General features: G+C 39.3%; 1 pseudogene; it reads right to left on the reverse strand.

Annotated features, from left to right (window-relative positions):
- Positions 1-11,736: 11,736 nt before the first annotated feature.
- Positions 11,737-12,519, reverse strand: LOC125936913 (40S ribosomal protein S12-like; annotated as a pseudogene).
- Between the last annotated feature and the right edge of the window lie 1,275 nt (positions 12,520-13,794).

A 13,794-nucleotide genomic window follows, 5' to 3' on the forward strand; every position in this document is an offset into this window, starting at 1 on the left:
GATGACCCATGCTGGACCATTCAGGGGTCTCCACTAGAATTTTGCTGTAACTCTGGGAAAAGACAGATTTTCTTTTCTTTGGCGTTACTACCTCTATGGCTGGTAAATGTGTGGCCATCTTTGCCAACACATTAGGAGTTCTTGCCTAAGAATGGATCCAAACACAGGAAAGCAAAGTCTCCAGTTAGCATGAGGTAATACTTCCTGATGACTAAATTTGAACCCAGGATCAAACTGTACTTGAAACCATCATGTCTTGAATATCCCAGTTTTCTAGACCTAAATCTACACCCTCCCTTCTTCTGTTTTAAGCTAGTTTCAGTTGGTTTTCTGTCACCTGCAACCAAAAGTGACTTATCCAGACAGGAAGTTCTTGCTGTAGGACTCATAGAAATAACGTTGGTATTCTATCCTGGCTGCCCTTTCATGGATACCCAATACTTTGTCATTGTTGGCATATTAAAAATGCTATTCATGCTTCATATTCCTTGAACCTCAGAGGCAAAGGCACTTGCCAGAACCTCCTAAACCTTTCTTCCAAACTATCTAAGTGAGCTAATCTGGGTCAGGGTATATCTCAACCAAATGTGCAGCAGAATCAACAACCCAGAAATGCCCTGTTTGCTGACTAGGCCAGAGTAAGTAAAGCATATGTCAAAGGATAGTGTTGTCTTAGGCTTAGAGAGACAGGCACCAAAAGTTGTAGCAGAAAGCCAGAGAACCCCACTGTCTCAGGGAGGGGAGGACCAGGAGAACTATTTCTTCCCTCTAACCTTTGGCCCACAGGCTTCCTGCAGAACTGAAACTTTGAAGAAATTCTCAGAGGAGGGATCTGGTTTTCTTCTTCTTCATCTTTTTGTTTTAAGTAGGCTCCACACCCAACATGGGACTTGAACTCATGACCCTGAGATCAAGAGTCACATGCTTTACTGACTGAGCCAGCCAGGTTCCCCAAGACACCTGGTTTTCTAAATTTTTATTTTATATAGAGAAAAAATTTTAAAGCATGGAATGGAAAGTATAACAAAGTTTCTATATGAGTAAACACATAGTTCTCAAAAGAACTAACTCTCCAAATTCTTGGTGGCTTAGATGCGGCCAGCTGCCCTCCATATACTCACTATATTAGTTTTCTTGGGCCACCATAACAAAGAGCCACAGACTGGGTGACTTAAACAACAATTTATTTCTTCATCATTCTTGAGGCCAGAAGTCTAAGAGCAAGGTGTCAGCGGGGTTGGTTTCTTCTGAGGCTGGCCTCCTTGGCTTGCAGATGGCTGTTCCTCTGTCTGTGATGACTGTTTGCTAATCTCCTCTTCTAATAAGAACCCCAGTCATATTGGAATAAGACCTACCCCACTGACCTCATTTAACTTTAATTGTTTCTGTAAGAACCCTATCTCTAAATACAGTCACATTCTGAGGTACTAAGGGTTAAGACTTCACAATATGAATTTTGGAGGACACAGTTCAGCCCATAACACTCACCAACAGTAATCTCTGGATGCTCCAGCCATCAACTATGCAATGTTTAGGAAATTCAGAATCTTGATCATTCCTATGTTTTTTTTAAGCAATGAGATGAACAGGCTGTTTTTATCAATCATGCAGAAACTCACTGCTTCCTCAGAATAGATCCAAAGCAAAGGAACATAAAGACCTGGCTGCAAAAGCAGCCCCAAATGTATCTGCTGAGAGAAAGAGAGGGGCCAATTTTCCTGCAGCAGACTAGGCTCACCTTAGCTGAGAATCCAGTAGAAGGCTAGACCTCATCCTTTCCCAGGTCAGCACTCCTGCACCTCAGGGAACAGAGTGGACAAGGGACTCTGGCAAAAACAAGAGGTTCACCTAAGTCACTCTTCCTTGTTAAAGAGTGCCAGGGAGCCAGTTGTAGGAGTTCAGTTTTAAGCACATTTGAAAAGCACTAAGGTCGAAGAATGAGGAAAGAAAAGGCATGGGTCCTGTCTTTGAATTTTGCAACAAGTTGCAGATTTGCAACAAGTTTGCAACAAGTTACAGACTCTCCAGATAAAAAAATACATTATTAAATAATATACAACACCAGTGATGTAACACAATAGATTACTTTTGCTTGAAAAATTACAATTGAGAATGGCATTGGAGTGAAGGACAATTTAAATCATGTTTTAAATGCGTCACAGGAGGTGCCATTTAAAACAATCTTATAATGGACCTTTATTTTTTAAATCAACTAATTGTCAACATTTTGTTGGTTAAAGACATTCTAATTTTCATGTTAAAACAACGTCTAACAGAGCAGGAGGAAAAGAAATAACTAAACTGTGTTAGGTCTAAGCTGGCCCTTGTTTGTTTCTCTTCTTTTCCTTATTCAGGAAACACCCAGCATATTTTTGTTTTGTCCTTCCAATAGTGAGAGGTCATTTCCACCTTGGGACTTTGCCCTTTTGGTACCCTCTGCATCTTCATATCTTCTGGTGGCTTACCCATTTCATCATTTGGGTCTCAGCTCAAATGCCACACATCCTGAAAATGGCTTCCCCACACCGCACTCAAGTCCTAATTACTCCCTATGCCAGTGACTCTCCAAGTATGAATTCTCCAGCAATAGCAGTCTCACCTGGGAGCTTGTTAGAAATGCAAATTCCCAGTCCCCACTCCAGACCTACTGGATGAGGAACTCTGAGAGTGTGGCCCAGCAATATGTGATTCAAAAAGCCACCCAGGTGAGCTCATGCACACTCAAATTTGAAAACCACTGCTCTGCCCAATTCCTTGAAGCATTTTCTCCACAGCTCCCATCTCAGAAATTATCTGGTTTATTTGTTCATTTCTTGCCTATGTACCCTTACTAGAATCGAAGAATCATAATGAATGTGGAAACCTCTTTTGCCTTCATCATTGCTATCTGCCCTTGAACAGTGTGTGGCTCAATAAATATTGGTTGGATAAATGAGTGAATGATTAGATGGAGAGACAATATGAGTGGAGACTCTAGAGTTGGAAAGTGTGGGCTGAACCCTTACTCTGCTATGTGCCAATTGTGTGGCTAAGTCATTTGTGCTTGCTAAAACTGTTTCCTCCTCTGTAAAATGGGGATAGAAATAGCACCTATCTGAAGGTTGCCCAAAGATAAAATGAGATAATCTATGCTAAATGCTTCATATGTGCATAATAAACACCTATCATCATCATCATCATCATCATCATCATTTTATTGGCTAGTACCCTCCTTCCTAAGGTAACCAGAACAAAGGAGCTCCAAGGGGATGAGAGGTTCAAGGAAAAATTTGAAGGGGGAGAGGGAGAAGCTGGACAGATGTGTCAAAGGAAGTTATTTATAGGCAATGGGAAAGGGTGGACCGTGTTCTTGGGAGCTCCAGGACTGATGGGAACAAAGAAGCAGAATATTTGGTAAATGAAGCCTGATGAATATGGAGAGAGAGCTAGCTCTCAGAAGCCCATAGCTCTAAGGATCAGAAACTGGATCCTGAGCATGAGAGGGAGGCTCTGGAAAGTTCTGGCAGGTGCATGGCCCCAGAACTGCTTGCTGTCTCCTACATGAATGTGTCTTCTGAATAAACACAAGGCTCACTTATATCTTCCTCAGATTACTTGCCGTTTAGAGCAGCAAAGAGACCTCTCTCCCACCCCCTTAGTATTTTGCCTCACTCAAGAAGAGAGGTTTCTGCTCAGGGCTGACTTTATTTAAAGATGCCTTTAAAACTGTTGTTCTCCATGGCAACTAGAGAAGTAGATGAGTGAAGAGCTTCTCCAGAATCCCCAGGTTTCTCCACATCTTCAAATTTGTTTCAATTACTGAAGAAAAATGGCATGGTACAAACAACAACTCATTTTTCTCTCTAAATTCCAAGGCCTGATGCAATATGTTTTCAGCAAGTACTGTGGTAATGTGTCCTAATTTAATAAAACTCTGCAGAACGCAAAAATATGGACATCCAAAAAGAGTGACTGCTTATAGTATTGAAAATTTCTTTCTTTTTTTAAAAAGGATTTGGAGCAGTGCACTACACCTGTAAAAAGTTAGATTTCCCTGGCTTGTGCATTTAAAATGCATTTTACAAAAACTCAACTTAGAATTATTGGGAATATGTTGCCTCCAAAACGAGGCCACCCAGCAGGAGGTTCAATAGGAATGGTTTTAATCCCAGGCTTACTTGGTGGAAGGGTTCTGCATGTCCCCATGGCAACAGAAGGCGGGGTGGAGTGGTAGTGGGGGTCCCTTTTGCTCTCTCTAGAGTTCCTCTCCAATCCCAGCTCTCTCTGGAGTTGGGGGTTTTTGGTGATGAGGTCAGTCAGAACCAGTATCCCTGAATCCTATGAGATTTGTTTTGGGGAGGACTCTACTAACATATAGAATAAACTCTTCCTTTGATCATCTTTGAAGTTTTTCTGGATGCTGCTTAACTCTGTGGATTAATAGTATGGTTTAACATAAAAGAATAGCCTGCTCCAGAGTGCCGGCAGCAGATTGTCCCAGAGATCCACAAGCTAGACCTTGCTAATGGAAGGCCAGAGACAGACCAGATTCTGTCCTTTCTGTTCCAGCCAGCTGAATCTGTGACAGCCACCTTTACCTGCCTTCTATATTCCAGCCTCTAAACCTTTGCTCACATCACACCCCTGTGCTGGGAGCTCTTTCTGCCATGAGGCATTCTTGGCTTAGTGCTCAGGGCCTGTGACCTTTCGAGGACCCATGACAATATTTCAGACCTGGAAAAAAATAAATTGGCTCCTAAACATGAGGATTAAACACTGAAATTGAAATAAATATTTAATTAAGAGTCTGCAAAATGTAACATGATATCAATGAGTCAGCTACTACTCAACTCAAGCCCTATATGATTACATAAAAATGTTAACAGTTTGGATCACGAGAAAACATTTGTAAGTTATAAGGAAACTCCAAACTGGAATTATAAAAATTATACAGCAAAAATCTATATGTTCTGTGGGATGGGAATATGTTTTAATGTGTTTGCTATGAGGTGGGACAAAGTTGGACCCTGAAGTCCTAGACATGGGCCTGGCACTATTTCTTAGTAACTTTGCAATCTTGGGCAATCAGTAAAAGTCATGGAACAATGTTTGCCCATTTGCAAAATGAATTTAAATGAGATCAAGGTGATTTGTAGATGTAGTAGTGCCAATGAAATGTGTGTAACTTTTATTTGTGAATAATCTAAGGCAAATATGTAGAAGTAAAAGGAAAGGTTTTCTCACGTGATGACAGGCTTACTACCTATATTTGATTCTCTTTTAGTGATAGGCCAGGCAGGTGGAGGCAAGGGGCCTCTCTCCACACCTCAAGGAAGTTCTGATGGGTCTGGGGTCTTCTGAAGAATAATGGAGAGGTTTTCTTTCCTTTGTAGACATCTGTTGAAAAGAATATTTATATATTCTTTATATTCCTCTCATTCCCCTAGAAGAAAGATGATAAGAAGAGCAAAGATTAAGCAGGACAAGAGGTACAATCTGGATAGTAGAGCTCATCCTCCTAGTTTGTTCAGTCTGGTTTGCAAAGACATTCCATCGGTAACCTTAACCTGGTAGCATATATTTCCAGGTACCCCAAAAAAGAGACTACATAGAAATCCACACTATGCCTCCCTCAAAAAATATCTCTTTTGTATGGCCAGTGCCCCCTTTCATGTCAGAAGCCTGCAAGTGGCAGGACTGGATGTACCATAACTATGAGAAGCTTGGAGAGGAGATTGCTGCTGGCATAGATGGGCGTTGTATGGGCATCATTTCAATCTCAGGCCGGGCCCTGATTGATGGCAACAACTCAGATGGCCTGGTTGCAAAGAAAATGCAGTAAAATCTCCGTATACCTATACTGACTGGTTGGTTGATTGATCTTTAAAGTTTATCTATTTTTGTGAGAAAAGAGAGAGGGATGGGCAGAGAGACAGGGAGAGAGAGAATCCCAAGCAGGCTCTGCACTGTCAGCACAGAGCCTGATGTGAGGCTCGATCCCAGAAATCATGAGATTAGGACCTGAGCCAAAATTAAGAGTCAGACGTTCAACTGACTGAGCCATCCAGGCACCCCAATACTGATTTATTCAAAACAGTTCCAAATTCAGAGCAGTTCCAACCCTGCAATCAGTTGTGTACCATATTATCCAATAAAAAGTATTGAAAAACTCTAAATGTGATTAATCTTTTTTTTCCACCAGGTCTCTTATACTCTGAAGTATTCTGGTTTTCTAGATTTACTTAAGGACTTTTTGAGGGTTCCTAGGGTAGGTATTTGTATTGGTACTTTAATATTCTTGCCTCTTGATCTCTGATTGTTTTGCCTGCAGCCTATGCTCTGTGAAGTTTGGTTTAAAGATGGACTTCTAAAGATACCCTGTGCATTGGAGTCACCAGGCCTGTGCACATACTCTTTCCCACCCTGGTCACCCTCTTGATCATCTTCAGTGATACACAGTTTGCTCATCCCTTAAGGTCTAACCAAGGACTACCCCTTTCATAAGACTTCCCTGGGCTACCTCAGACTGCATGGGCCTTTCTTTCTTCTAACCTTAGTGACTCAAATTGGCACCACTTATTTAGGATTTACGTTTTTCTTTGGATCCAATTCAGCATTGCCTGTAATTTCATGTGTGAACGATTCTGGAGAAGGCATATCAAAAAACAAGGCAAGCTTCCTCCCTTGAGGACATCTAGGGACATGTTAGGAGAGGCCCATGAAAGTTGAGGGCATGGAGGAGGAAGGTAGAGATTGGCCCTGAGGAGGTGGCCGTGGAAGGGTGCACAGAGGTGGTAGCCTTCTTGCTGAGTTTGTGGGGAAGACAACAGGGAGAAAATCCAAACCTACAGAGAGATGAAAAAGTTTGGATTTGTCATGGGGCAGAGAAAGATGGCTGTGGCTCAGCTGTAGTTGTGGAGAGCACATTCCCTGGGGCCAGGCTTTCAGGGTTGGAGTCCTGGCCCCAGCACCTACAAGCTATTATGAATGTGAAAAGTTACTTAACCTCTCTTGGCTTGTTACCTCACCTGAACAATAATGTGAATAATATTGGTATTGACCTCTTAAAGTCATTGTGAGAATGAATAGGTATAAAGTGCATAGAACTGGGCCTCTGTTACGGTCACAGAAATAGTGAAGATGAGCTTCTCTGGGGAAGAGCAGAGACCCATGGGGGAAATGCCACTGGCAAGGGGTCAAAATGAGGTGGAGCTTGTATGCCATATGTGGGCGTGAGTTGGGGCTTTATCCTTTGGGCAGTGGAATCTTGAACAGTAACTTAAATGTTCACGAGGATATGTTTTATCTTAGTTAAAACTAAAGAGAAGAACTGTCTTATACCCTCTTGCATTCTCTATGGCAACTAGAATAGTTCCTGATAATAAATACTTGTTGAATGAATGAATGAATGAATGAATACTAGGCTAAAAGATCCTCGCTTCTGTGCACATGGTATCAATATACTACATTTTACTGCAGTGTTCACTGAAGCTGTCCTTCTGTGTCTAATATACTTTACTTCTTCCAGACTCACATCTATGAACTTACTCTTCTCCCTCACTGTGATCTTTGGTCTTTTGTCTTTGTATTCTCCTAGGGCATTTAATGAATTGGGTTTATGTCTGCCTGAATGTCTGCCTCAGGAACTGCAATTTTAAGGATGTGTGATTTCCCTTCCCCACTCCTCCCTGCCAGCCCTCAAGAGTCCTGACAAACCAGACCCCATCCTGGGTCATTACCTTCTTCCTTCTCCACATCTCTCACTCTCAGCCTCCTACACACTGTGAGTACCTACATTTAGGACTTATTAAAATGTGATGTTGTCTACTGCGTCCTCAGTGCTGCCAGGCAGTCATTTGTTCTGTTAAATCTTCAAAAAATTAAATATTACAAACATTTACAAAGAATATACAGCTCAATGAATTTTTACAGAGTTAACCTCCAACTGATCATCACCTGGGTCAAAAACTAGAATGTTTCAACACCCCTGAAGTCTTTCTCACGCCCCTCCTGATCACTAGTACTTTGTCTTTTTCTGCAAAGGATAGTAAGCACTATCCTAAAGGTCATAGTAATAATTTCCTAACCTTTCTTCATGCTTTAACAACTTAAACATGTACTATTAAACACTATAATTTAGTTTTTCTCATTTTCTGAACTTCACATAGATGGAATTATATAGTATATGTATTGTGTGTATTTGGCTTCTTTGACTTATTATGTGTATGAAATTCATGTCATTGCATGAAGCTATAGTGCATTCATTCTCAGCGTTGTGTATTATTTCATTGTATAAATATACCATATTTTTAAATTATTTTTATTAAGGTATAATTGACTAATTGACATATAACATTATATTAGTTTCAGGTGTACAACATAATGATTTGATATTTGAATACAATGTGAAATGATCACCACAGCAAGTCTAGTTAACATTCATTACCATACTTAGCCATGAAAAAATTTTTCTTTTTTTTCTTGTGATGAGGACCTTCAAGATTTACTCTCTTGGCAACTTTCAAATATGCAATACAGTATTACTATAGGTAACATGCTGTACATTACATCCCCATGACTTACTAATTTTATAACTGGAAGTTTGTACCTTATCATTCCCTTCACTCATTGTTCCCCACCGGCCTGCATAATTTCTTTATCCTTTATGTAATTGTTGGATACTTGTGTTCTCAGTTTGGGGTTATGTTGAACAGTGCTGCTGTGGTTATTCCTGTACATGTCTTTTGGTGCCTATGTGCATGTATTTTTGTTAGGAATTCCACTGAGGAGTGGAATTCTGAATCATGGAATAGGGGAAAGAGAATCAACTAGCTCCCAATTTTTGTTATTGCAATTTACATACATCCACCATTCCCAGCAGTGAATGAAGGTTCAGGGTTCATATCTACACTTACATTTGGTGTTGTCAGTATAGTGTTATCTCAGTGTTTAAAAAAAATTTTTTTTAAATGTTTATTTATTTTTGAGAGAGAGAGAGTGCTAATGGGGGAGAGGCAGAGAGCGAGGGAGAGGCAGAATCCAAAGCAGGCCCAGGCTCTGAACTGTCAGCACAGAGCCCAGTGTGGGGCTTGAACTCATGAACTGTGAGATCATGATCTGAGCCAAAGTCAGATGCTTAACTGACTGAGCCACTGAGGTGCCCATATCTCAATGTATTTTTAATTTTCATTTCTCTAAGTACTAATAAAGTAGAGCCCTATTTCCTATGTTTTGGGGCCATGGATATTCTCTTTTGTTAAGTGGTTTTCCTTGTTTTCTTCTCATTTGTCTGTCTTTTGTTTCTGAGTTTGTAGGAGTCCTTTTGGGTTGGTTGAACAGCATCTTTTGATATACACAGAAGTTCTTATTTTCATGTGGTCTTGTTTATTAATCTTTTCTTTTGGTTATTGTTTTCTATAGCTGTGTAAGAAATGTTCCCCTGTCTTGAGGTCATGAGATATTTTCTTGTATTTTTATAGAAGTTTTATTACTATTATTATTATTATTAAATATTCATTTTGACTACTATTTGCCTTTCACGTTTAAATCTGTAATTTATCTGAAATTGGTTTTTATATGGAGTGAGATAGGGGCCAAGTTTCTTTTTTTTCCCACATGGATATCCCGTTTTTCCAGGACAATATATTTGAAATGCTATGGTTCACCCACTCTCTCCAGTGACAAACTTGTCATGTTCATGTATGCATGAGTCTGGTTTAGGGTTCTTTATACTGTTCCATTCACCTCTGTGTTTATGTCAGTGCCATACTATTTTAATTATTGTACCTTTATAATAAGTCTGGATACTTGGTAGAGCAAGTCTTCCTTGCTTGTTTTTCTTCTTCATAGAAGAAAGCTCTTTACCAACCTTTTCATTTCCATATAAATGTTAAAAATAAGGTTGTCAGTTTCCTATACAAAAAAAAAAAAAACCTGTAAGAATTTTGATTATAATTGTCTTGAATCTAAACATAAGTTTCAGGGAAGAATTGGCATCTTCACAATATTGAGCCTATTATTTCATTAACTTGTATATCTACCCACTTTTTGAGATCTCTTCAATTTTTCACAATAATGTCTTACAGTTTTTTGCACATCTTTTGTTATATTTATTGCTAAGCATTTCATATATTTATGTTTTTTGTTAATGGTATTTTTAAAGTTTCTTTTTCTTATATATTATATTCCTAATTATATTAGAAATATAATTGTATTAATAATTACACATAATTATATCATCATGCAAATAACAATGTAATAGATTTTTGTATGTTGATTTTGCATCCAGTTAATCACATATGTTAGGTCTAAAGTTGAATAGATCATTTTGGACTTTTAAATGTATGTTATCATTAGAATCTATGAATAATAAAAATTTCCTTTCTTCCTTTCTAATCCATATGCCTTTTTTTCTTATCTTATTACAATGGCTAGTACAATGTGGCATAAAAGTGGTGATAGCAGGCATTCTTGTTTTGTTCTTGATCTCAAAGGGGAGTTTTTCAATATTAACCATTAAGTATGATATTTAACATAGATATTTTGTAAGTATTTGTATCACTCTGCATCTAGTCAGTCCCAATGAGAAACCAGGGAAACAGGGAAAGTTCAACAAAGAATTATTTAACCATGATAGGAGGGTAACTATGAAAATGCAGAGATAATGTTAAAGGACAGCCAGGGCTGAAGGAGAGTATCCAAGGAAATACAAACTTGGAAATGGAGCTTCCTTCCCAAGGCTTCCTTCCCAGCCCTCATTGTAAGTCATGTGGTTGCAGCACTCTGCATGGTGGAAAAGTTTTCAGGGTTGCTCAGGCTAGCACAGGGCCATGGTTGAGAGGCAAACAGGAAACGATCTTTTAGGACTTAGGCCATTTAAGGCTGGTGTAGAAAGAGTTAGGTTTCTACTGTGTGAGGCCAGGATCTTGGAAAGGCCATGGGAAGGCCATTACTGGACCTGGACTGAGGCTGCAAGATTACTGAGGACTACATGCTCTGTGCACAGAGCTGGATCAGAGCACCCCAAATGTGCCCACCCACTCACACCTCTGACCAGTGTGCAGCAGGAGCAAGAAAAAGTAAAACACTGTACTTTGGAGTCAGAAAGAGAAGCCATCTTTCTCTTGCAGTGTCACTTCAGCACCCCCTTTTGGCAAAGTTCCACATACTTGGTATGAAGGAATAGTGAGTACTTCAAGAATCCCGTCCATCATAGAGCAGGTACTGAAGAGTGAATTTGGAGCTGAAAGGCAATAAATCGATAACTGGCACAATACCCTTGATCAGATTAAGGAAATTCCCTTCTATTTCTAGGTTGCTAAAAGTATTTTTTGTGAATGGGTTTTGAATTTTATCAAAGGATTTTCCCATTGAAACAATCATATGGTTTTTCTTTACTATGAATGTAGTCAAGGACACTAATCAATTGTTTATTGAATAAAATAAGTAACTTAAAATTTGCCATGTTTTTGTACATTTTTGTAATTTTTAAGTGTACCAATTCAGTATCATTAATTACATATACGCCATTACCACTGTTCCAATTTTTTTCATCAGCCCAAAGAGAAATTCTGTGCCCCTTAAGTAATAACTCCCCATTCCACCTCTGCCCAGCATCTGACAACTTCTAATCTATTTTCTCTGAATTTTCCTATTCTAGGTATTTCACATAAGTAGAATTACATATTTGTCCTTTTGTGTCTGGACCACTACACCTAGCTTAATATTTTCAAGTTTCACTATGTTATAGAACTCCATTTTTGTTGTTGTTGTTGTTGTTTGGTTTTTGGTTTTTTTGAGGAACAAGGACCACATTTTTTACTTGTTTATTTCTTGTATTGGAAGTATTCCTTGATGACATTCTTGGCCTGAGACTCTTTGCCATAGACTTTAATCACCACACAATAGCAACCAACCACTTTTGCAGGGTTTACTCTCTGTGTCAGTTTTATAGAGGCCTGTGCATTTTGTAGAGGCCTATGCATTACCCTAGTTTCTTGTTCTCATCAACCTTAATTAGGTTGATTTGGTGTTCAGCACGAAGGGCCTCACCAACCTGACATACATAGGCTCATCACACATGAATGCAACACACAAGGATGGATTTGGTGCTTGTTTAAGGCTTTGGCAGCTTCACAAATTCCATGTGGTAGGCCATCATGGATGAAGGCAGTCTTCAGCACCTCTTGTAAAAAAGTATTAACATCCATTACACTTCCAGCAGTAATGCTTTCCTCAACCATGGTCATGGGTTACGGGTGGAGCCGAATCTTGGTGCACCTGGGCCTCCACCTCCAGGTATGACTCCATGGTGGCAGGGAAAGAACAGAACTTCATTTTTTTTTAATGACTGAATAACATCCATTGCATGTATATGTCATATTTTGTAATGGTTAGTTATATATGTCAATTTGACTGTGCCATGGATGCCCAGATAGCTGATGGTGTCTGGGTGTGTCTGTGAGGGTGTTTCTTGAGGAGATTAGCATTTGAACTGATGGACTGAGTAAAGCAGATGGCATTCCCCAGTGTAAGTGGGCATCATCAAGTCTGTTGAAAGCCAAACTAGAACAAAAGGCCAGTGGAAGGCTGAATTTGCTCTCTGCTTGACTGATTAAGCTGGCTGGGATATTGGTCTCTTTCCTTTAGCACTCCTGGTTCTCAGGCCTTCAGACTTGAACTAGAATCTATACCATTGGCTCTCCAGCTCTCAGATCTTTGAACTACACCACCAGCTTCCTTGGGTCTTTAGCTTTGCATATAGTAGATTATGGGACTTCTCAGCCTCCGTAATCATGTGAGCCAATACCTTATAATAAATCTCTTTATATTTGTGTATCTCTGTATCCATCTATCTGTTATCTATCTATCATCTCCCATTATTTCTTTAGAGAAATCTAAATATAAAACATTCATTCACTTGTTGAAGGACACTTGGATTATTTCCACTTTTTGGCTAATATAAACAGTACTGCTATGAACATTAATGAACAAGAACCTGAGTCACTGTTTTCAATTCTTTGGGGTATATATAGGAGTGGAATTATATGGTAGATCACATGGTAATTCTGTGTTTAACTTTTTGAGGAACCACCAAGCTGTTTTCCAGAGCTGCTGTACCATTTTACATTCCCACCAATAATGTACAAGTGTTCCAATTCTTCCACATCTTTGGCAACACTTTTTATTTTCTTATTTTGTTTTTTTATCATAGCCATTATGGTAGGTGTGAAGTGGTACCTCATTATGGTTTTGATTTGCATTTCCCTAATGACTAATGATGTTGAGCATCTTTTCATGCATTTATTGGCCATTTGTATATCTTTTTGGCCCATTTTAAAATTGGGTTGATTATTTTTTTGTTTTTGAGTTGTAAGAGTTATTTATTATCTTCTGGATATTAAGTCCTTATCACATATATGCTTTGCAAATATTTACTACCATTCTGTTTCTTGTCTTTCATTATTAATAGTGTTCTTTGATGCACAAAAGTTTTTAATTTTTACGATGTCCAGTTTCTCTATTTTCTCTCTTGTTGCCTGTGCTTTTGTTTTTTTTGTTTTTATTTTAAGTAGGCTCCATGCCCAATGTAAGGCTTGAGCTCATGACGCCAAGATCAAGAGTCACATTGGGGCACCCGGCTGGCTCAGTTGGTTGAGCCTCCAACTCTTGGTTTTGGCTTAGGTCATGATCTCACAGTTTGTGGGTTCAGGCCTCACGTTGGGCTCTGGGCTGACAGCGCAAAGCCTGCTTGGGATTCTCTCTCTCCCTGCCTCTCTCTAATGCTCTCTCTCAAAAAAAAAAAAAAAAAAAAAA

Source organism: Panthera uncia (assembly GCF_023721935.1).
Source record: "Panthera uncia isolate 11264 chromosome A3 unlocalized genomic scaffold, Puncia_PCG_1.0 HiC_scaffold_11, whole genome shotgun sequence".
In the NCBI taxonomy this organism is placed as follows: Eukaryota; Metazoa; Chordata; class Mammalia; order Carnivora; family Felidae; genus Panthera; species Panthera uncia.